The sequence below is a fragment of the Schistocerca serialis genome, chromosome 2 (genome assembly GCF_023864345.2).
Source record: "Schistocerca serialis cubense isolate TAMUIC-IGC-003099 chromosome 2, iqSchSeri2.2, whole genome shotgun sequence".
NCBI lineage: Eukaryota > Metazoa > Arthropoda > Insecta > Orthoptera > Acrididae > Schistocerca > Schistocerca serialis.
This window is the reverse complement of record NC_064639.1, coordinates 229,268,974-229,295,448: the sequence shown is the minus strand read 5'-3', so window position 1 is coordinate 229,295,448 and position 26,475 is coordinate 229,268,974.

The following is a 26,475-nucleotide window of genomic DNA, read 5'->3' as shown; positions in this document are numbered from 1 at the left end:
GAGGTGTAGTGCTAGATTTATTATCGGTACGTTCGATCATCACGCAAGTATTACGGAAATGCTTAGTGAACTCAGTTGGGAATCCCCGGAGGGAAACGACGCTCTTTTCGAAAATTTAGAGAACCGACATTTGAGGCCGACTGCACATTGATTTTACTGCCGCCAACGTACATTTCGGGTAAAGATCACGAAGATGAGAGAAATTAGGGCTCATGTGGAGGTTTATAGGCAATCGTTTTTCCATCGCTCTGTTTACCAGTGGAACAGGAAAGGAAATGTCTAACAATGGTACGTGGTACCCTCCGCTGTGTACCGTACGGTGGATTTCGGTGTACACGTGTAGAGGTAGATGTAAATCTCTAAAAATGACCGTAACAGACGAGTGCAAGTCAGTAAGTAAAGGCAATTTAGTTACTGTCTCATAGTTTGACAGCAATGGCAGGCCTTAACCAAACTGTTGTATTTCTGTGCTATGTTATATTCCAGTACATGGCTCTATTTCTAGCGATTTCAGAGGATTTTATTACTTGTGCCCATTGTTTGTATGTAGCAAAGAATAAATGAGGGGGACTATCCGTCTTCTGTAGTCCGAAGAGACTGTACCAGTGAATTTCACTCGTAAATACGGTTGAAGTACGGTGATAGCTGTCTCAATAAACAAAAAATTCACGAGTGGATACATCAGATTAAAAATTGACAAATATCTGTCTGCGACGAAAAGAGCGTTCGGGTAAGCCATCTACTTCATAAACTAACAGGAAGATCAAGACGGGTGAGTAAATGATTCGTGATGATCATCGTGTCAGATCTCATGACAGTGCCAGTGAGTTGAACAGTTGTATGGCTCTGAGTACTATGGGACTTAACTGCAGTGGTCATCAGTCCCCTAGAACACAGAACTACTTAAACCTAACTAACCTAAGAACATCACACACATCCATGCCCGAGGCAGGATTCGAACCTGCGACCGTAGCGGTCGCGCGGTTCCATACTGTAGCGCCTGGAACCGCTCGGCCACTCCGGCCGGCTAACAGTAGTATGGTTTAGCGCTTTTAATCGTCCATTCATCTCTAAATTATTGTAAATTTAGTGCTCATTGGGTACCAACTCAACTGACAAATACAAACAGGAGCATTTGGAAATGTCAGATCTACATTATAACTTTTTGTTGTGGAAGGTTTCCTCAGTCACACAATAAACGCTGACCAGGCGTCGGTCCGTCACAGTGAACCACAGAGTAACCTGCAAAATATGGTGTGGATATAGCCATCTTCGCCTGCAGCTAAAACTTAGAAAAGGCAATTCATGCAGCAAAAGATGATGTGCCTGAGTTGGGGCATGAAAGACCCATTGCTTATTTATTACACTGCTGACGTTCAGACAGCGAACAGTCACAGCTACTGTGAGCCACTGCCACATCCGAAACCCAAAATCAGATCGAAGGGCCCGAGGGAAGCTCTGTTTGAGGAAAATGCTCGCCACAGTACAGCTGGGGAAACCATCTACTGGGTTCAAAATCATTTCGAAGGATACTGCATATTGTGGACTTTTGAATTCGGATACCTAGTTAGCTCATTGCTTTCAGCGACAAACGAAGCTACACGTTTTCAAAGGGTCACATAACACAAGCTGTGCAGTAGATCACTGTGGAAAGTTGCAGTATGTGTTGTGCAGAACGAAAGGACACTCGTCAGCACTGTGGTGGGTTCTTAGGTTTATTGCGTTCATGCATAAATTCGTTGTGTTTTTCCGTAAGTGAACTAAACACAATAGGCACACATAACCGAAACTTTAGCCATCAACGATGTATTCCCTCCTTCACTATTTACAAGTTTGCCAATGCTGGGGTAACTTTTCGATTCCGTGAGAGTAGAGATCACATGGTTTGGAAAACAAGAACTTCTTGAGCCATGTTCCGAGCGCATTTTCGTCCGAAAAGGATGTTGCTTTAAGGTTGTTAGATATACAGGGTGTTACAAAAAGGTACGGCCAAACTTTCAGGAAACATTCCTCACACACAAATAAAGAAAAGATGTTATGTGGACATGTGTCCGGAAACGCTTAGTTTCCATGGCCTCCACGCTCTCCTGACCTCAACCCTTTTGACTTTCATTTATGGGGGCATTTTAAAGCTCTTGTCTACGCAACCCCCGTACCAAATTTAGAGACTCTTCGTGCTCGTATTGTGGACGGCTGCGATACAATACTCCATTCTCCAGGGCGGCATCAGCGCATCAGGGATCCATGCGGTGGAGGGTGGATGCATGTATCCTCGCTAACGGAGGACTTTTTGAACATTTCCTGTAACAAAGTGTTTGAAGTCACGCTGGTACGTTCTGTTGCTGTGTGTTTCCATTCCATGATTTATGTGATTTGAAGAGAAGTAATAACATGAGCTCTAAAATGGAAAGTAAGAGTTTCCGGACACATGTCCACATAACATATTTTCTTTCTTTGTGTGTGAGGAATGTTTCCTGAAAGTTTGGTCGTACCTTTTTGTAACACCCTGTAGAGCTGAAAAGATGAAAACCTGAGGATACAAGATTATGTGAATGGGTGTGAGTGCGGAATGACTTCCCAACCCAACTTCTACATAGTGCTTTTTTCAATCCGACTCCTATATAGTGCTATTTGTCAGTCCAGTAGAATGGTTCAAATGGCTCTGAGCACTATGGGACTCAACTGCTGAGGTCATTAGTCCCCCAGAACTTAGAACTAGTTAAACCTAACTAACCTAAGGACATCACACACAGCCATGCCCGAGGCAGGATTCGAACCTGCGACCGTAGCGGTCTTGCGGTTCCAGACTGCAGCGCCTTTAACCGCACGGCCACTTCGGCCGGCCCAGTAGAATGCGAGTGGGCGTTATCGTGGAACAGTATTACTTCACACAGTCTTCCTGGTCGTTTTTCTTGGACGGCATCGGCAATACACCTCAGTTGTTGGCAATAGATGTCAGAAGTGATGGCTACACTTCGGGGAAGCAATTCGTCGTACACCACACCGCCTCTGTCCCTCCAGAAGCATATCATTATCTTCTGTGGATGCCTGCAGTCTTTATTCGTGGAGGATCCGCTAGTGCATTGCCTTTTTATACCATCTACACGCGATACTACAGCCATCTGTATATATGCATATCGCTATCCCACGGCTTTGGTCGCCACCGTGTAAACTTTCGACATAAGATTATAAATTTCAGTGACTAGATTATTACAGAATGTTTAACTTTCTAGATCAGTAATTCTGTAACATACTGAGAATCAAATTTTGTTGGCCTTGGAAGCCATTAAAAACTTTCGGTAGCATAGTTATGGCGTAGCTGACACAAGTTCTGAGCTCTCTTCCGCGATGAACTGACGCATTTTTAATGTTAGTGACAGCATTACACGGTATCTCCCCATAAAAGTCTCAAAACCAACCTCTAAACATGTCCAGAATACGTCTAGGTGACCTTCCATACAGCCGTCGCCGACCAGTCATGTACTGACTTGGATGCTAAATTCCGCTTGTTCGACCTGTTTCTAGACCAAGATAGCACTTTCAAAGGGTAAACCGGGAAACATTCTCAGACGAATATCAGCTTCACCTGGGAGTTTCGACAGACGTCTTGGTGCTGTAATCGCGGGTATATAGAAATGTGAACCATGGGGTCGCTATAAGGAATATATTCTAGGGTAGTGACATGAATGCCAAGAACTTTCTGAATCATATGGATAGTGATCTGATATAGCTCGTGAAAAGATGCAAAAACTGAGTGAATTAAGAAGAGAGAAATGGATCAAAACATCAATTAAGTTGGATTTTAAGAAATCAAGTAGTTAGTCCTGTAACTTGATGAAAAATATGGGTGGAAGTAACCGGACAATTCGGGCAGGTTACTCAGTGACAACAGACCAAATAGTAAACGAAAGTGTTGCACTGTCGCAAGGCTCACGAGACAAAGCATACAAGAAAAATAAAAAAAATAAAAAAAATGAGCATAGTAACATTCGACAAATAACACCTGCTGATACACAATTCTCTCAGGACTTCACTCTGAAGGAACTAGAAACAGCTCTCAAGGATATAAAGATAGGCCAGTCATCTGGTTTTGAAAATTATTAAAATTATCGCTGTCCTGAAACTTAAAAAACCTTCAGATGAAGAAGGGAGCTATCGTCCAGCAGTATTTTTTAGTTGCTATTAGAAGAGTTCTATTAAGTAGGGTAGCAAAATAATACTGGGAAATATCTATGTACAGCAAGAAGGTTACAGACCAAAAAGGAGCTGCACAGACCTGGTTCTAAGCCTAACTACGCACATCGAAGCTGGATTTCAGAAACAACTGTAGACATTTGTAGCAATTGTGACTTGACTGCCGCTTACGATACATTGTGAAAGGACGACTCGTATACAAGCTGACCACAGTCGTCCCCTACGAAACTACATTGAGACTAATCAATAACATCCTCTCAGACAGGCAGGGTATTCTCATAAGCAAAGAGGTTAAATAAGGGACTACCTCACGAGTCAGTACTATTCCTTATAGTTTTCAATCCTTATATTTTTGATGTACCTGAAACCAGTGTAAAGAAGTCTGGATATCTGGACGATGTAGCACTTCCAGATCAGCACAAGGAGTTCAAAAGTGCTGAAAGCACTCTGATGAGCTCAACAAAATACATAAATATTTCACCATTCATCAAATTTTTCTAAGATCAAAGTCAGCAGTTTCCACTCAAACAACGAAGCGGCAGACTATAAACTGGAGGTCCATATGAACGACACAGCGCTTGCCTACCAGAGTCACCCAAATTATCTTCGAATGACTGTTGATAGGACGCTACCATTCAGGAAGCAGCTTATTGTGTACGACTTCGTACACAACGGTAAGGAGAGGTGTGCTACAGAGTCGTCTGGCAACTATAGTTGTAGAAAAGCTGGTCAGGAGCAGAAATAATTAGCAAACACAGTAAACAGAATATTCACTTAACTGGTTTTCCTCCAAGCGTACAAAGACTCATTACAGATAATGCAGCAAAAAATAGAGTCCAGCTATCAAAATGTCAATGAGCATAATGCTCTCTAAAGTAAGCACGAACGATGTTGTCATGGAAAAGAGGCTCCAAGTGCGAATGGTGTGAGTCGTGGCTGTCGCCAATAGTCCCGCACTGTGTCGGGAGAGCGCGCTCATAGTCCAGAGCCCGTGGAGGTGTGGCTCAGTGGGCGCACACCGTTAGGTCTGCCATACTCTGCATGACCGCTAACGGAGTCTGAAAGAAACTTGCAGTTATGTTGCCAACTTTGTGACGCGTGTGGGGTAGTATTGATACATGATACGACACATCTAGCAAAAACGTCTTGTAAATTAAGTACACACGACAACCGTATTCAGGAACTCTGTATTACCAACTGGGGGGCATTAGCATATACTCTTCAAACTGTAGTGCTTTAAATGGCTGAATATTGTGCTTATGTGTGTTTGAGGAGCTTTCGTATAAATAAGATAGACACTAAGCTCAATAATACAGTGAGAATCATTTTCGGGTGCGTAATAACTAATCCCTTATACTGGCTTCCAACACGCAGCGACATAGATCCCCCTCTGTTAAATCGAGCGAGGTGGCGCAGTGGTTAGCAGACGGGATTCGCAATTGGGGTAGACGACAGTTCAAACCCGTGCCCACCCACCCAGATTGAGGTTTGCCGTGATTTACCTAAATTGCTCCAGACATCAGTCCAATCGGATTAGGAAAGGATGGAGAAGGAAGTCATTCGTGCCCTTTCAAAGGCATCATCCCAGCATTTGCCTGAAGCGATTTAGGAAAATAAAGGAAAAACTGAATCAGAAAGGTCTGACTCAGGTCGTCCTCCCGAACGCGAGTCCAGTGTGCACTGCGCCACCTTTCTCGGTGTGTGTAGAAGCCCTTCCTTCCATATAGTATCACAGGTGCCTGTTAGGTTTATAAAAGCTACCACTGTCTTTTTCTGTCTTTGAAACCTGTCACAGTGTGTGTGGCTGGGTTCAAAACCTAGTCTGTACAACTTTTAGTTGGTCTGAAACCTAGTTGCTGCAATGAGATGACTTCTAGGTTCCATGGAGTCATTACATCAAGGAGTTAGTAGCAGAAACTGAGAAGGGCCGCTGGGGAGTAGCTTTCCACTCTATCTGACGGTTTGTTTGGTTTCAGAACTACAATTACTTTAACAAATTTAAAAGTACTTGACGGATAGTTCGATGTTAGTATGCAAGAGTAAAATTTGGTCTGCCAGTTCTTCGTTCCCTTCACACATCGGTTAGCACCTGAGGATGCGTCCCATCAAAATCGGGCACCTTACCCATTTTAACTCCATTGAGAAACGAACAGAAGTTCTTTGAGACATGTATAGACCAGATTACGACGATGAAGAAGTTTAACTGCCTCGTTACCATACGAAACAACAGACTAGATAATACTGCGATAGGCGATTGGATCTCAAAAATGGAGGGAGCATATGAGCCGACTATACAGTTTTACAAGAAATAGTGTTGCTCCTCAAAATATCGGGTGTCAAAACCGAATGCAAAAAAAATGGTTCAAATGGCTCTGAGCACTATGGGACTCAACTGCTGAGGTCATTAGTCCCCTAGAACTTAGAACTAGTTAAACCTAACTAACCTAAGGACATCACACACATCCATGCCCGAGGCAGGATTCGAACCTGCGACCGTAGCGGTCTCGCGGTTCCAGACTGCAGCGCCAGAACCGCGCGGCCACTTCGGCCGGCCAAAACCGAATGCCTCTACGGTAGTGGTTCAAATGGCTCTGAGCACAATGGGACTTAACTTCTGAGGTCATCAGTCCCTAGAACTTAGAACTACCTAAACCTAACTAACCTAAGGACATCACACACATCCATACCCGAGGCAGCATTCGAACCTGCGACCGTAGCGGTCGTGCGGTTCCAGACTGTAGCGCCTAGAACCGCTCGGCCACCCCGGCCGGCTCTACAGTGGTTCCTTTGAAAGGACACGGCCGATTTCCTTCACCATCCTTGACACAATCAAGCTTGTGCTCCATCTCTAATGACCTCAGTGTCGACGGACGTTAAACTCAGTCATCCTTTTCCTCTGTTAAGAAGACAAGAAGCCCTGCTCAAAGAATATTCGAAGAGAATGAATAAATTTCAACTCATCATCCACAAAGATATTTCGTTATATCTGTTTATGCGCTTTTTATGTTTTATTGATTTATTTCGCGGTCTAAGGCGCTGCAGTCATGGACTGTGCGGCTGGTCCCGGTGGAGGTTAGAGTCCTCCCTCGGGCATGGGTGTGTGTGTTTGTCCTTAGGATAATTTAGGTTAAGTAGTGTGTAAGCTTAGGAACTGATGACCCTAGCAGTTAAGTCCCATAAGATTTCACACACTTTTTTTTTACTGTATTTCATGCGTAATGCTATATGGTAAATAAATTCTCGTGATTCCAGAATGAGATTTTTCACTCTGCAGCGGAGTGTGCGCTGATATGAAACTTCCTGGCAGATTAAAACTTTGTGCCGGACGGAGACTCGAACTCGAGACCTTTGCCTTTCTCGTGATGTTTAATTTTTTGTCTGGTGTGCTTAAGTAATCCAGTCATGCGAAAGATGACAAAACAGAGATACCAGTTTGGCACATACTCCCCTTGTCAAACGAGACAGATGCGTAGGAAGAATGCGCAAATGGTCCTTAGTTCCTGGATTATCCCCGTAGTTTCTGAGAAAGCTAATCGAATCAGCTCATTCTTACCCTGGGGCTGAGTTTCCGGTAGGGCCGTCTCCTATACAAAAAGTAAACACTGAGGGGAAAGCAGGAAGCGAATTCAGAGCGCGCGCTGGCCCTTTGCGCTGGTACGTTCGCTTTGGCTCCGCTCTGGTCCGTGCCGTGCCGGCCGCCGCAATGGGCGTCCAGTGGCCGTAAACATTTTTTATCTGCGCGGGCGCCCCTGCTCGCGCCCTTAACGGCCACACTATGAATATGTATGCCAGCAGGGTGGGGGGAGGCAGCTCGCATTTAGAAAATAATTTAGATACTGGCCGCGTTATTTCGGGGTTTCCGTCGAGGGGCGCATTTAGGGGGGTTTGTGCTCTGCGGTAATGGCGCAGTAGGAGCGTTAGCCGCTTTGGAAGCGGTTAGAAGCGAGCAGTTCCGCAACTCCTTTACTGTCGAGTCCGTCCGATAGAGTGGGGGCAGATTTACTGGCGGAAGCCGGAGGTCGCAGCAGTAGCAGTGGCTGCCTCTCGAGTTCATTGTGCACTGAAGAAGTCCGCTAGCCGGGGCCACCTGCTCGCGTTTACCTCGCGGTTAATTCACTCCGCAGTAGGCAACCCGGCTTACACATCCGCCCAGCTGCTCTCATTACGCTGTCGCCAGCACAGTGCAGGAGGAAACTGCGGCGAGCTGCGAAATGCGGAAATCGCGCCGCTAACACCTTAACCTCCAGATGTTAGACAACTAGATCGGAAACAAACGTTGTACCGTAAACCTAACTAATTTAGTGGTGTTAAGGCTGTAAATGAATAACGCAAAACATATATTCAAGCTAGAAATTGTATGAGGGTCACACCAAAAGAAATGCACACTATTTTTTTAAATCCATCTTTCATTCTACATGTTTGAAAGTTTTACAATGTGTAGATACATCCTTTAGGAACAATATTTTCATTTACGCCATCTTGGAACCAGCGCCTGTATACCCGCACGCAAAAATTCTGGAGCTACCTGTTGGAGCTACTGTTTGGCAGCGTGCACAAGGAAGTCATAATCTTCAAACCTTGTTCCATGAAGAGAGTATTTCAGTTTCCCAAAGAGATGATAGTCACATGGAGCCAGGTCAGGACTGTAAGGCGGGTGTTTCAGTCTTGTCCATCCGAGTTTGTGATCGCTTCCATGGTTTTTTGACTGACATGTGGCCGTGCATTGTCGTGCAACAGCAAAACATCCTGCTTTTGCCCATGTGGTCGAACACGACTCAGTCGAGCTTGAAGTTTCTTCAGTGTCGTCACATATGCATCAGAATTTATGGTGGTTCCACTTGGCATGATGTCCACAAGCAAGAGTCTTTCGGAATCTAAAAACACCGCAGCCATAACTTTTCCAGCAGAAGGTGTGGTTTGAATTTTTTTCTTGGGTGAACTTGCATGATGCCACTCCATTGATTGCCTCCTCGTCTCTGGTGAAAAATGATGGAGCCATGTTTCATCACCTGTAACAATTCTTCCAAGAAATTCATCTCCACCATTCTCGTACTGTTCCAAAAGTTCGCTGCATACCGTTTTTCGTGTTTCTTTGTGAGCCACTGTCAACATGCTTGGATCCCACCTGGCACAAACCTTTTTTAACGCCAACACTTTCAGTATTCTGCAAACACTTCCTTCCCCTATCCCAACGTAGCGTGACAATTCGTTCACTGTGATGCGTCTGTCAGCAGTCACCAATTCGTTAACTCTCTGCACATTGTCTGGACTGTGTGCAGTACGAAGCCTGCCGCTGCGAGGACAATCCTCAATATTGCCGTGCCTTCATCATGTAACCTGCTTTCCCACCGACTAACTCTACTGTGATCGACAGCAGCATCTCCATACATCTTTTTCAACCTCTTGTGGATGTTTCCCACTGTCCCGTTTTCACAGCACAGGAATTCTATGACAGCACGTTGCTTCTGACGAACGTCAAGTGTAGCAGCCATCTTGAAGAGATGCTGTGACGGCGCCACTCACGGGAACAGGTTGAACTAAGTTTGAAAACAAGCGGGAAGGATGTATCTACACAATGCAAAACTTTCACACATGCAGAATGAAAACTGTATTTTTACAAAAATAGTGTGCATTTCTTTTGGAGTGACCCTCGTATACATTACATGTAAGAATCCAATACATTTCTCTGCTAATCAATGCGGCTGGTCCCGGCGGAGGTTCGAGTCCTCCCTCGGGCATGGGTGTGTGTGTTTGTCCTTAGGATAATTTAGGTTTAGTAGTGTGTAAGCTTAGGGACTGATGACCTTCGCAGTTAAGTCCCATAAGATTTCACACATATTTGCACTTTGTTTTGCTAATCAATGATAAAGAACATTCAGGAAATCAAAAACTTTTGAGGTCATAAAATGTAGTTTACAAAGTGGGCGTGCAACCTCATCTCGTCATCGCATATCTAATTCTGCGACGCCTTGCACTGAGGTGACAAAAGTCGTGGGATACCGCCCAATATCTGTCGGATCTCCTTTTGTCGGGCGTAGTGCAGCAACTGGATGTGGCGTGTAGTCAACAAGTCATTGGAAGCCCACTGCAGAAATATTAACCCATGCTGCCTCCATTGCCGTCCATAATTGCGAAGGTGTTCCCGGTGCTGGATTTTGTGCATGAACTGATCCCTCGATTATGTCCCATAAATTTTCGATGGGATTCATGTTGGTTGATCTGGATGACCATATCATTCTCTCGAATTGTCCAGAATGTTCTTCAGAACAATCACGTAGACATGGCGCATTGTCATCCATAAAAATTGGTCCATGCGCCCAGGAGGGGCGCTGCAAGCGACATCGAGCTATTAACAAAGGCACTCGCGTCAGTCGTCTGCTGCCACATCCCATTAAACCAAAATTTCGCAGCACTTTCATAACGGATTGGTTCGTCGTACTTCTCACACTGATTTCTGCGGTTATTTCACGCATTGTTTCTTGTCAGTTAGCACTGGCAACACTACACAAACGCCGCTGCTCTCGGTCGTGAACTGAAAGCCGCCGACCGCTTCGTTGTCCGTGGTGAGAGGTAATGTCTGTAGCTTGGCATTCTCGGCACGCTCTTGAAATGAACCTAGATTTGAGTATATGGTTGGATTTTGGTTGTCCGGAGTATAGTAGTGGTCAAAGATTCTGTTGTGTCTAATGTATAAATTTATATTAGTGTGTTTTAGTAGTGCATTAATTCAGGGTGTCTACGACTCGGGACAACCGGGAGATCCGGGAGATCCGGGAATAACCCGGGAATTTCTTCATCCGGGAGGAAACCGGGAAAAACCCGGGAATTTTTTAGAATTCCGGGAATTTTTCGTTGTTTAAGTTTTCAGTTAATTTTTTGTAATTGTGACTGGTAAGAACCGATACTCTAACAAAGGATATTACTGTATCCCGCTACTGCAGAAGAATACTGCTGCATTAAAACATGAACGACAGAAGAAAAACGAAAATTAAACTTAAATTGCAAAGGAAATGCGCCATATAAAATAACAGTGCTCGTACAAGCGTCTGCCAACAGCAGAATGTGTCAAAGGCTTTTTAGTACCTTCTCCCGCATCTGGCTACAGAAATTTGGCTGTTGGCTGTCTAAATAGCAGTAGCAGCAACCAGCCACATGGTGCCCAGAAAAATTTTACTGGCGCGCCCAAGCTGTCAGATCACGCGTACGCAGCAGGCCCGTATCTAGTGTGTGTGTGTGTGGGGGGGGGGGGGGGGTGAGTGCAAACCGGGGTATCTGAACCGGTTGGCAATTTCGGGGGGAGGGGGCAAATTCATATTCTTGAGGGAAAAATCCTTGTTTCACAAAGCACCTAGCATCGAGCGCACGTCGGTCTATCGATGATTCATATGATTTTGAAACACACCCCTGCTGGTATTTGAACACATTCTAATTGATTTCTGAATGAATTAGTTGAGTTTTGAATGCGTGCATATTGTACGTGATGTCTCTACCAACTGCAGACAAATCGGGACGGGGGTATACGTGCTGAGCGGAATAAAATCGATCCGGAGAATGCCAACTGCTGCTTGTTTATGTGGTTGATTCGGTTTGCGAATGTTCAAAAATGGCTCTGAGGACTATGCGACCTAACTTCTGAGGTCATCAGTCGCCTAGAACTTAGAACTAATTAAACCTAACTAACCTAAGGACATCACACACATCCACGCCCGAGGCAGAATTCGAACCTGCGATCGTAGCGATCGCTCGGTTCCAGACTGTAGCGCCTAGAACCGCACGGCCACTCCGGTCGGCTTTGCGAATGTTCAGCGTTGTTATAATCACTAGCAAAATCCATAGATTCAGACTACCAGAGTGGAAATAAACGACTAACAGGAATAACAGGTAAGAAAGATTACGTATTATCTTCTCGGGGTATCCAAGAAAGTGAAATTTTGACAGAAAATTTTTGGCCAGATCGTTACACTAGACAGGGCCAGTTGCAGTCACCGGCTAGCAGCCGCTTAAGTTCCATTCTGGAAGTAGCGCGGGAAACGCATTGTACGAACTCGTAATAACACCTAACCGGTGAATAATCGCTGGATAACTAAACCGGTGATTGTGGTAGGGTTAGTAAAGTTAACCAGAGAATGAGTTTTGACAGTGGTAGGAATAGTTACAGAATTAGTGATGACAAGACTGCTTGTTAGAACGAGGAAGGAGAAGAAACGGGGACATCACACAGATTATGGAAGAATATGACGATTCCAAATTTATACAAAAATTTCGTTCTACTACTTTTCGGTCTCGTGCATGAGAAACTGGAGCGCATGAATGAAATGTGAAACTATTTCCTAACGTAAAGCTTTTTACTTGTAGTAGGCCAAACAGGTATTTCGTATTGGTACTTCGTGAATTTATTGTCGTATTATAAAAATGGTCATTATTGCCAAAACAGTTTCGCTTATTTGGTGTGTGTTACAATTTCTGCAATATTAGAAAGGCCTATTTTGTTTTATTCGGAACACAGTGACAAAATAGACGTAATCAGATCGAGAAACCACACCAGTCTTGGGTACTAATTGTATTAAATTCTTTTTCAGTGTTAGACAACGACATTTACATTTTCCATGTAGCAGAAAGTTTGACGAACTTTGATAAGATAATAGTTCTTTCGCAGAAAGGAAAGAACGCCGGGTAAAGTTGTACCAAGATTAGAGAGAAAAATCGCTAGGACCTAAGGATTGAAGAAATGTGTACTGTCTTGCCTGTCTCTTGTCTTTACTGGTTTTAGGTATGCTGTATTTAATTTTTGTTACACAGAAGAGCAAGTTATTAGCTAATAGGCAATAAAGAGTCCAGGTTTTCTGAAGAGTTCTTGTTCTCCTGGTTACAAATAATCCTATCCAGTATTAATTGCGAGGGGTTGTGCACAATGTCAAACCGGCCGACTGGGAGCAGGATAGGCACTAAAGGAAATTTCCACTGTTCTGAAATAGTTTGATGGCATCCATTACAAAATATATACGTTTGAGTTTCACAGAGCGAAATACAGTGACGCGCGCTATAAGAATGTTGTTTGAAGAGGCGTGGCACTGCACTGCACACTTAAGACCAAATAACGTGTCTTACATTTCCTCGAAGATGTATGTTTTATGTATCAGACTCTTCAGAAAGTTGTGCGCTACAAAATGAACTTATTTTTGAAAAGTCTGTTCTTCTTAATTTTTTTTTTTAATTTTTGACGTTCTGATGCGCAGAGCAGTCTGAGTTATATGGGGAAGGGGGGTGGGGGTAGTCTCCACGTGACTCGTATTTACATTTAGTGATTTTTCTGTTTGCTCTTCGTTTACTGCTCTCTCGTCAAATGAAAACAAGACTGATTCCTGTGGCTGGGAGCTATTAAGTGAATTAAAATATATTCACGTAATTACGGAAGGCTAAAATATGTTATTAGTTTCCGATTTTATTTTATTTCCACCTTTCTGACAGTCAAGCATTAATCGCCTTGTAGAACAATAAAGTTATTTTTGATGGTTTCCTGAAGAAATTTGGCTTTTATTAGGGTTTCCTGCTGAGGCATTGACGGCATTGAAACGAAGTGTTTAATTCCACACTATTGGCTAGTTTCAACTGTTCGCTCCGTTTCAAGTGCACGTCTTCATATTCTAGCACTTATTGCATTATGCCATAACAAAGAACGAAACATGACATAATACAGTACTGGTACTCGAAGAAAATTTACGTCCCGAAAACCACACTGAAAAGCTTCATATCAGGTCGGAGCCTACGTCATTGGGAATCTGGACATACTAATGTGCACTGTAAGGTGAACTATGCATTTTAGTACGGTTCACGAAATTCCGACGCTCTTGGAGTATCCTCTCACGTCTTGTATCTTTTATGACAAGAAGTAAGATCTTTTAATGTTTTACACGTACGAACATAAGGACTTCCTACGCCACTATAGCTGCGCAAGTGCGGTGACGCCTCTTATCTGGCGCTGTCTGGCAACTGCTGAAATGAATCTATTTTTAACAAGTCGCGGGAAAATATTGCGAACAGTTATTCGAAAAGAGTTATTTTCAAAGTAAATTTCCTTTTACGGAAGATGAACTATGTGCGAGAATGTACTATGAATTTCCTATATCACAGTGCGATTGCTCTCTTTTAAAAATCATCTTTTTGATGACGAGCCATTTAGAAGAATTTCTAGCCCAGAACATCAGAGATTTACATCGTTATTAAAAATTTTACTGGCGTATTTGTGTGATGTATCTTAAAGTGTAACATGCGTTAAACAAATCAACTTTACATGTGAAAGCTTAGCTTCTCTTGTAGCTTATTAATATTCGAGACAAATATTATATGCGAAAGCTTTGCTCTTCTTGTAGAAACACTATGTATATTAATTTAAACCATTAAATTTTCCTGTTGTTGGAATTCAAATTTATACTTTCGTGATACGAAAATACGCAGCGTACCTGTTGCTGTACATCAAAGATCTCTCCAATACGTGTTTTTTCGCTCTGAGTTTCGTTTTCTAAATTTCCAGGAAATTCTACGCTGCTGTATAAAACCATATCCATTCAAAGGATACGTTTTACAGTTCCGAGGGAAAGTATACTGTCACTTAACACAGAAAAAGTGTATTTTCACCAGGGAGAAAATGTATTTTTGTCCGGGAGATCAGGGAAAAATCCGGGAATTTTTTTTCCTTGTCCGTGTATACACCCTGTAATTGTGTGAGCTATTTGTCCTAGATACGTAGCGGGCATATATATAAGTTTTTGTTTTGTTGGAAATTCTCTTGTCAGCGTTATTTCCTTACATAAAGTAATACTGAATTCCCTCACTATATCCGAAATGGAGTGTCCCTGTTAATTCCTGTCGTGCGACCACAATCACACCGGAAACCTTTTGACATGAATCTCCTGAGTGCAAATGACTGCTCCGACAATACACTGCCCTTTTATACAACGTGGACGTGATCCTGCCACCATCTGTATACGAGGGTTGGAACTTTAATTGTGGCAACTATTTATTTACAGCTCGTACAAAATAGATACGTGTATCAAAGTTTTACTGGCCATCAAAGTAGTCGCCAGCATTGTGTATAAACCGTTGCCAGCGATGTGGAAGTTGTAGGATACACTTAGGAGTGCCAGTTGTGTTTACAGTTCAAGCGACGTGGTTTGTTGACCGACGAATTTGTAGCAGTTCTGAAAAGAATGCCGTGAAGTGTTTTGCTTCAGTTTAGAAATCGACTTCATATCACGAGGGCTTAAGTCAGGGGAGTGCAGTAGATGGTATAGCACTTAGCAGCCCCATCAGTCAGACAGATCAGTAACAGCTTGCGCTGTACATGCTTGAGCATTGTCCTGCAAAATGATGGTCAGTTCCTGCAGAAAGTGTCAACACTTCCGTCTCTATGCTGTTTATTTTTCGAACACAATTTACGACCAGCTTGACGGGAAACCAGAGCATCGCAGACATTCGATGGCGCTTGCAGAATATGTACGGTGACTTGGCAGTGAACAAAAGCACGGTGAGTCGTTGGATGAGGCGTCTGTCATCATTCCAAGAATGTCGCGCAAACCTGTACAATCTCCAGTGTGCTCACCGGTCCCTCACAGCTGTGACCCCTACAATGCTGCAACATGCGGACACTCTTATTAGAGTTGATAGACAGGTCACAATAACATATCTTGCCGCTCAATTGGACATCTCTGTTGATAGTGCTAACACACTCGTCCAGTAGTTGGGGTATTGTATTGTACTGTACTGAACTGGGGACCTAGAAACGACAGAGAGGGTTCGTCCCCGCCGTAGCCCTCATTGGTTCACAACCCCAAAACAGGCTACAGCAGTCCACTCATCCCACCGCCGCCCCACACCGAACCAAAAAATGTTCAAATGTGTGTGAATGCCTAAGGGACCAAACTGCTGAGGTCATCGGTCCCTAGTCTTACACACTACTTAAACTAACTTATGCTAAGAACGACACATACACCCATGCCCGAGGGAGGACTCGAACCTGCGGCGGGAGGGGCCGCGCAGCCGTGACATGACGCCTCAAACCGCGCGGCCACTCCGCGTGGTCACACCGAACCAAGGGTTATTGTGCAGTTTGGCACCAGTTGGGGTACTCGAACTTGTGTACCTGCGGGGTTCCTCGCCGCCTAATAGAAGAGCAACTAGGGACATCTGTGAGGAATTGTTTGTATGTTACGAGGCTGATCGTAACAATTTTTGTCGAACGTTGTCACAGGCGATTAAATAGGAGTTCATTGCTTGAGACTGGATAAAAAGGGCCATCCATTGAGTGGCGCCACGCTACCTCTCCTTAGAATAAAAACTTCAAAGCCACACCCTCCTCCGGTAAACTCTTGGCCACGGTCTCCCGGGACTGAAAGTGTTATACTGTTTGCTGTCCTCCCTAATGGTGCAATAGCCAACTCTGAAGTTTATTGTGTTACCCTAAAGAAATTGAAGAAACAATTTCAGCATTTTCGTTGCCACAAAAATGCAAACAAACTTCTCTCTCTGTCTCCATGACAATGCAAGACCTCACACAAGTCTGCACACCAGAGAGCAGCTCACAAAACTTCATTCGAATGTTGTTTCCCATCCACCCTACAGCCCGTATCTCGCACCTTCTGTCTACCGTCTGTTTGGCACAATGTAGGATACACTTCGCAGGAAGCAGTACATGGATGGTGGGGGGGTTATCGATGCAGCAAGGAGTTGGTTCCGGCGTCGACCAGTAGGATGATACCATGCGGGTATAGGAGTGTTCCCAGTAAGGTGACGTAAGACAGTTGCACTGATCAGAGATTATGTTGTAAAATAGTGTTTTGTAGCCAAGAGAATGGAGAATAATTGGAGTATTGGAAGCGTGAATAAAATAAACATGCTTTCAGGAAAAAAATGTTACGTTACTTATTGAACGCTTCTCGTATGAAGTCCATGAACATCTCAAAAAATCTGTTCAAAGAAATGGCCAAGAACAAGTTAGCAAATGATACGTAATTTTAAATGTTCGTGACATCTACCCTTCACCCTTCGTCACACGGCCCACATGTAACCGGTAGTACAGTGTATCAGGAGCAACGGTAAGAACAGCTGCTACAGTGCGGCGTACCAAGTCTTCGAGGTGTTGGAGGAGGAACATAAACGCTACCCTTAATACGACCACACAAGGAAAGATCGTGACGTATCAAGCAAAGCGACCGTTGTCGCCCCTCGAGTAGCACCAAACCAGTGGGTGCAAGGTGGCCTATCCAGTGCTGTGGCAATGTGTCATTCAGGTAATCCAGTACACAGTATTGTGGAAATGTGAAAGGCGCCATCCTGTTGAATGATGAAATCCCTATGTAGCACATTAATTTGCACCCCACTGCCTAACTGCTACATTAGGTTGAGACATAAGGAATGTTCCTGCTATAACATTACTACACCGGTCTTGCTAACAGCGCATATTGCTTCTCGCGAACTGTTACGTGTGTAGGGCTACGGCGACCAACTGGTAAAGAGAAGGTCCAGCAAACTTTTTGCAACTTCCCTAGCTTAACAGATGACGGTTTTCTTACCTCGTGTCTTGCACAGCTGTCTAATTGTGCCCATTCGGTTTTCTTCTCCGCCGGTCACCGATTCTAACAGTCGTGGAATGAACTGTGAATAATGGAATGGAATGTGGGAAAGTCTCAATGATTCTTCAATCATTATGCCGAAGTACAAGGATATAACCTCAGTTTTTATTAAGAATCGGGGAAAAACATTCTTTAGAGTCAGTTTAACTGTAATGCATTCAAAGACCAATCAGAATGAAACGGATATCGGTAGACGTGATGTGCGTGTACAGACAAATAAATGATTACAATTTCAAAAAAATTAGATGATTTATTCAAGAGAATACGGTTCACTAATCCAGCAAGTCAATGACGCGTTCGTCCACTTCTGGCCCTTATGCACGCTGTTATTGGACTTGGTATTAATGCAAAGAGGTAATGGAAGTCCTCATGAAGGATATCCTGCCAAATTCTATTCTTAGGTCGTCAAAATCCCAAGTTGGTTAGAGGGCCCAGCCCGTAATGCTCCAAAAGTTCTCAATTGAGAAGAGATCCGGCTACCTTGCTGGCCAACGTAGGGTTTGACACGTACGAAGACAAGCAGTACATACTTTCACTGTGTGCCGGCGGGCATTATTTTGCCAAAATGTAAGCCCAGGATAGCTTGCTATGAATAGCAACATAGCGGGCTGTAGAATATCGTCGACTTACCGCTGTTGTGTAAGTTTGCCACAGATGACCACCAAAGGGGTCCTATTATGGTTTTCGACAGTCAGGCTGGCATCCCACCACTGTCCGCGGCGTCTCCATATAATTAAAAATGCATATGCATAGTTACAACCGCAAGAAACTTCCTCTTTTCGAGATTACCGGTTTCGGTCTGCTTTACACCATGTTCAGACCTCCCATCATAATGATAGATGGTGGAGGTAAACGGAGCACGCGCTACGACTCCACAAACGCTAACTGCTAAATGTTATAAAAAATTACTGTCTCCAGATACGTCTTCGTTAGTCATCGGGACTCAGCTTGAAGCTGGACTCACCAGCGAAGACAGCTCTAATCCAGTCAATGAGATTACAGGGCGAAGACGTTTCTGGAGATGCTCCAGACAGCAGTTGGATACCAACCTGTCACCCGCCGTGTGGCCCGATAGCCAGCAGTGATGGTCTGGGGTGCCATTCTTTTTCGTGGCAGATCCAATTTGATTGTTATCTGCGGCACCCTTACTACACAATAAGACGTCGCCGATATTCTACTCCCTGGATCATTGCAAATCATCCTGGACCTACATTTCAGCAAGATAATAGCCGACTGCACATGGTGAGAGTTGTCACTGCGTGTCTTCGTGCTTGCCAAACCCTACCTGGATCAGCCAGGTACGGGATCTCTCCCCAGTTGAGACCGTTTGGAGCATTACGGGCAGGGTCGTGCAAGCAGCTCAGGATTTTGTCGATCTAAGTTTCCAGTTGGACAGAATTTGGTAGGATATCCTTCAGGACGCATCCAACAACTCTGTCAGTGTCAAGACAAATAAATGCTTGAGTGAGTTGTCGAATTATGAAAGTTTCTTTCATAATGACGTTACTCGACAGCTGTACTGACGGTTGAGTCAGTGATGTTACGTCGTTAGAGGCTGTTTGCTTCTATGGTATGCAAAAAGAGATACACATTTTAAAATAGGTTGCAGAACGAAATGATTTTGTTTCTAAAATTGTCGACAACCTGTAAATAAACACGCTACTATACAACGCCCCCCCCCCCCCCCCCCCCCACTCATGAACCATGGACCTTGCCGTTGGTGGGGAGGCTTGCGTGCCTCAGCGATACAGATAGCCGTACCGTAGGTGAAACCACAACGGAGGGGTATCTGTTGAGAGGCCAGACAAACGTGTGGTTCCTGAAGATGGGCAGAAGCCTTTTCAGTAGTTGCAGGGGCAACAGTCTGGGTGATTGACTGATCTGGCCTTGTAACACTAACCAAAATGGCCTTGCTGTTCTGGTACTGCGAAAGGCTGAAAGCAAGGGGAAACTACAGCCGAGGGTATGCAGCTTTACTGTATGATTAAATGATGGCGTCCTCTTGGGTAAAATATTCCGAAGGTAAAATAGTCCCCCATTGGGATCCTCCGGGCGGGGACTACTTAAGAGGACGTCGTTATCAGGAGAAAGAACACTGGCGTTCTACTGATCGGAGCGTGGAATGTCAAATCCCTTAATCGAGCAGGTAGGTTAGAAAATTTAAAAAGGGAAAAGGATAGGTTAAAGTTAGATATAGTGGGAATTAGTGAAGTTCGGTGGCAGGAGGAACAAGACTTTTGGTCAGGTGAATACAGGATTATAAATACAAAATCAAATAGGGGTAATGCAGGAGTAGGTTTAATAATGAACAAAAACATAGGGGTGCGGGTAAGACACTACAAACAGCACAGTGAAGGCATTATTGTGGCCAAGATAGACACGAAGCCCACGTCTACCACGGTAGTACAAGTTTATATGCCAACCAGCTCTGCAGATGATGAAGAAATTGATGAAATGTATGAGGAGATAAAAGAAATTATTCAGGTAGTGAAGGGAGACGAAAATTTAATAGTCATGGGTGACTGGAATTCGACAGTAGGAAAAGGGAGAGAAGGAAACATAGTAGGTGAATATGGATTGGGGCTAAGAAATGAAAGAGGAAGCCGCCTGGTAGAATCTTGCGCAGAGCATAACTTAATCATGCTAACACTTGGTTCAAGAAACTAGAAAGAAGGCTGTCTACATGGAAGAACCCTGCAGATACTAAAAGGTATCAGATAGATTATATGATGGTAAGACAGAGATTAAGGAACCAGGTTTTAAAATGTAAAACATTTCCAGGGACAGATGTGGACTCTGACCACAATCTATTGGTTATGAACTGTAGATTAAAACTGAAGAAACTGCAAAAAGATGGGAATTTAAGGAGATGGCACCTCGATAAACTGAAAGAACCAGAGGTTGCACAGAGTTTCAGGGAGATCATAAGGGAACAACTGACAGGAAAGGGGGAAAGAAATACAGTAGAAGAAGAATGGATGGCTTTGAGGAATGAAATGGTGAAGGCAGCAGAGGATCAAATAGGTAAAAACACGAGAGCTAGTAGAAACCCTTGGGTGACAGAAGAAATATTGAATTTAATTGATGAAAGGAGAAAATATAAAAATGCATTAAATGAAGCAGGCAAAAAGGAGTACAAACGTCTCAAAAATGATACAGACAGGAAGTGCAAAATGGTTAAGCAGGGATGGCTAGAGAACAAATGTAAGGATGTAGAGGCTTATCTCACTAGGTGAAGATAGGACTGCTTACAGGAAAATTAAAGAGACCTTTGGAGAAAGGAGAACCACTTGCATGAATATCAAGAGCTTTGATGGAAACCCAGTTCTAAGCAAAGAAGGGAAAGCAGAAAGGTGGAAGGAGTATATAAAGGATCTATACAAGGGCGATGTACTTGCGGACCATATTATGGAAATGGAAGAGGATGTAGATGAAGATGAAATGGGAGATGTGACACTGCGTGAAGAGTTTGACAAAGCACTGAAAGACCTGAGTCCAAACAAGGCCCCCGGAGTAGACAACATTCCATTGGAAATACTGACAGCCTTGGGAGAGCCAGTCCTGACAAAACTCTACCATCTGGTGAGCAATATGTATGAGACAGGCGAAATACCCTCAGACTTCAAGAAGAATATAATAATTCCAATCCCAAAGTAAGCAGGTGTAGACAGATGTGAAAATTACCGAACTATCAGTATAATAAGTCACAGCTGCAAAATACTAACGCAAATTCTTTACAGACGAATGGAAAAACTGGTAGAAGCCAACTTCGGGGAAGATCAGTTTGGATTCCGTAGAAATGTTGGAACACATGAGGCAATACTGACCTTAAGACTCACCTTAGAAAAAAGATTAAGGAAAGACAAACCTACGTTCCTGGCACTTGTAGACTTAGAGAAAGCTTTTGACAATGTTGTCTGGAATACTCTCTTTCAAATTCTAAAGGAGGCAGGGATAAAATACAGGGAGAAGAAGGCTACTTACAATTTGTACAGAAACCAGATGGCAATTATAAGAGTCGAGGGACATGAAAGGGAAGCAGTGGTTGGGAAGGGAGTGAAACAGGGTTGTATCCTCTCCCCGATGTTATTCAATCTGTATATTGAACAAGCAGTAAAGGAAACAAAAGAAAAATTCGGAGTAGGTATTAAAATCCATGGAGAAGAAATAAAAACATTGAGGTTCGCCGATGACATTGTAATTCTGTTAGAGACAGCAAAGGACTTGGAAGAGCAGCTGAAGGATCGAACTTGTACAGTAGTATTACAGCAAGTGAGACATCGATGTCATATGGATATCAAGACTACCTGCTGCTTCTAGCAAACCATAGTTCTGCAATACCTTAAATTATCTGCTTAAAAATCTGAAGTATTGTGCCAACTATGTACGTCTCATACATAACTTGAAGACTGCACTCACATCGAAATAGTCTTATAGTAGTAGACAATATAATCAATCAGAGGAGCGTCTTTGTCACATGGCGTGATAGATAAAGTCTTCATACAACATATACGATGCTACGGGCCCAGATGAGTACAAATTATTAAATCGAGATCACGTGCGTAGCGTCGTAAGTAATGTTCTACCGCAAACCACAGTTGTGAACCGATATCTGTGCAGTACGTCAATGATAACGCACACATAGTGAATTCGCAGAAACGATGAAATATTAACACTTGAAATGTGAAGCGACATAATGCGTGACTGTAACCGCTGAACTTCAGCGCTGGTAGTTGGCCATTACAGCGCGGTCGCTTGCGTGATATGTTTGTCATATATTGCGAAGTTTGGGTGGGAGATAATGATCAGTAATTTGGAAACAGGACCCGATCCATTGTCGTGTAGCTGAGTTTCACTATGTATATTAAAACAAATAAGCAGTAATTTTCAATGGGACATATATAATGACACGCTCTCGCCTGCAGAACTTGGTGTGATATTCTGAATATGCGACAGCTACGTGACGTAAAATAATGGTCAGCGCTATGGCAGCAGTTTCATTAATTACATACATAGTCGAGTGTGTATTTTATGTAGCACACCGCAACAACCCCAGCAACGTTGCACTATTGAACCATAGTCTAATATTTAGTAAAACGTTAGACGAAAAAAAGGATCTATCCTTTTTCATATTGAGGCTGCGTACTGTGGATACAGCCAGTATACATCAAATCCAGTGGCGGCGTTACGGGCAGTGCACAGATTAAACTTGATGGTACGGTTTCCATCTGTCAGTGGGTAATATATTTGCAAAAATAATTAATAATCCCATAAAAACTACGACAGAAACTGTCATATTGGAAGAATAAATGGATTACGGAAATGCCGTTAAAGTATTTTAGAAATACTTTCGGAAAATATTCTTTTTAGATAATGATTGACATGTAATATATTCCTGTATGAAAATTTGTCTTAAGGATTTGTTGTAAAAATGTTTTTAAAATTATGATACTCTGTACACTGGTCATATTTTGTTACATGATATTTTTGACATTCGTCATCTATGGTGAATTTCATGTGAAGAAATTTGTCCTAGCACAGCATGTAATAGTGAGCTGATAGTGCTAAATCATGGGCTCAATTTAAGCGCGATTCTAGTCCCATACAGCGTGATAATTGTGCACTGATTATATTAATCATTGGAAGAGTGTTTGCCTAACTATCAGGTGATCAGATTGCACATCGGCGTCCGGTGAAGAGATTTCGCCTAGGCGTCGAGCGACATGTTGCCATGGATAAGCTCATGTAAATGTGTTAACTCGTAAGAACGGCACAAACATTAAATAGCTGCATTGTTAGTATACATACTTCGAATGTATTGATAAAATATTATATCTCTGCCTGTAGATATTCATGGATGTAGTAAAATCAATCTATATATGATAACATTATCTACAGGTAGGGGACTTTTAAGTGGTTATATATTTCATATATTGTTACATTGTTTGTGATTATGTAAAACGGAAAATTTGTTAAAGGATTAATAAGATTTATGCAAAATACACTCCTGGAAATGGAAAAAAGAACACATTGACACCGGTGTGTCAGACCCACCATACTTGCTCCGGACACTGCGAGAGGGCTGTACAAGCAATGATCACACGCACGGCACAGCGGACACACCAGGAACCGCGGTGTTGGCCGTCGAATGGCCCTAGCTGCGCAGCATTTGTGCACCGCCGCCGTCAGTGTCAGCCAGTTTGCCGTGGCATACGGAGCTCCATCGCAGTCTTTAACACTGGTAGCATACCGCGACAGCGTGGACGTGAGCGTATGTGCAGTTGACGGACTTTGAGCGAGGGCGTATAGTGGGCATGCGGGAGGCCGGGTGGATGTACCGCCGAATTGCTCAACACGTGGGGCGTGAGGTCTCCACAGTACATCGATGTTGTCGCCAGTGGTCGGCGGAAGGTGCACGTGCCCGTCGACCTGGGACCGGACCGCAGTGACGCACGGATGCACGACAAGACCGTAGGATCCTACGCAGTGCCGTAGGGGACCGCACCGTCACTTCCCAGCAAATTAGGGACACTGTTGCTCCTGGGGTATCGGCGAGGACCATTCGCAACCGTCTCCATGAAGCTGGGCTATGGTCCCGCACACCGTTAGGCCGTCTTCCGCTCATGCCCCAACATCGTGCAGCCCCCCTCCAGTGGTGTCGCGACAGGCGTGAATGGAGGGACGAATGGAGACGTGTCGTCTTCAGCGATGAGAGTCGCTTCTGCCTTGGTGCCAATGATGGTCGTATGCGTGTTTGGCGCCGTGCAGGTGAGCGCCACAATCAGGACTGCATACGACCGAGGCACACAGGGCCAACACCCGGCATCATGGTGTGGGGAGCGATCTCCTACACTGGCCGTACACCACTGGTGATCGTCGAGGGGACACTGAATAGTGCACGGTACATCCAAACCGTCATCGAACCCATCGTTCTACCATTCCTAGACCGGCAAGGGAACTTGCTGTTCCAACAGGACAATGCACGTCCGCATGTATCCCGTGCCACCCAACGTGCTCTAGAAGGTGTAAGTCAACTACCCTGGCCAGCAAGATCTCCAGATCTGTCCCCCATTGAGCATGTTTGGGACTGGATGAAGCGTCGTCTCACGCGGTCTGCACGTCCAGCACGAACGCTGGTCCAACTGAGGCGCCAGGTGGAAATGGCATGGCAAGCTGTTCCACAGGACTACATCCAGCATCTCTACGATCGTCTCCATGCAGCCTGCATTGCTGCGAAAGGTGGATATACACTGTACTAGTGCCGACATTGTGCATGCTCTGTTGCCTGTGTCTATGTGCCTGTGGTTCTGTCAGTGTGATCATGTGATGTATCTGACCCCAGGAATGTGTCAATAAAGTTTCCCCTTCCTGGGACAATGAATTCACGGTGTTCTTATTTCAATTTCCAGGAGTGTATTTAAAAAAAATTCTAAATGAGATAAAAAGTTTATGTATAAATTATGTTTTAGGAATATTGCACATGATTTTACAGTTTTCTATAAAACTGTAGAATACTTTCTTGGCTTTTATGTTCTGATAATTTAGGCGTATGTAGTTGTATGGAATATGAGATCCATGCCATAATCTAATGTGAGATGATAATATCGATTCGTATTACCACTGCGCCGTCTGATGCACTTATGTATCAGTATGAATGTTCACGTTGAGGTCTGTCTGTTGTGGTGATGTCTGTGACCACTTGTAATCGACGCCGAATCGTGTGTAAGTAGCTGTTATTTTAAAACTGACATGGCGATTTCTAGTATGACACTAACTTGTACATACAATGTTTAGCTCCATTTACTGTACTGAAAGAGAAGATTGTGTAATGATGTCAACATACGTATGTGTTTATTCCATGTACTGCCAGTCTTGTATATAATTATGTATGCTGTTGTGTTAGTTTCTGTACCCTAGCATTTTCGGTGCCATCTTTTTCAGATCTAAAAATGGCGGCAGAGAACTGCCGAAACCGGTACTCTATATAAATAAAAGATTCTAGCGATCTTGGCTGTTGGAAAATTTATTCAGTGTTAATAACTATAAAACGCCTTTACCAGGACACAAAAATAATTAAAGTTGGTAATAAGAGCTGAATAAATCGCTATCTATAAGCGATTAAACAAAACTGTAACTTATCACTTACCATTTCTAGTGTGCATATAGATGATCCGATTAAGAACCAGAGACAAATAAATACGTCAGTATACTTATGTATGCAGGTGATGGAACGATTTTCGAAGAAATGTGAGATTAGCTACAAAAATGAGTGTATAACAACATCAGTTAGGGAAAAGAGAATATAGCCTTCGCATATAAATAAAAATAAACTAAAATCATGTGTCACCCGTTCAAAAGTAGTAACAGGTAACACCCTCTTCTGCAGGTCTACAGCATAAAATTTTCATGACACGATATAAACAGTAATATACAAAAGTATACAGAAACTGAGATCAAGAAACATTAATCAATAAGCGGAATGATAAATAAGAAAGGAAAGGAAACAAAATTAAAGTTTTATTAAACAATGGCTCCATATATATGGAAGTGAGTCATGGATCCCTTAAAAATGTGATACAAGCAAGCTACAAGCAACAGAAATTCGACTACTTTTCAGTACATTTGTTTCCTTTCAATTGATGTCATAATAAGA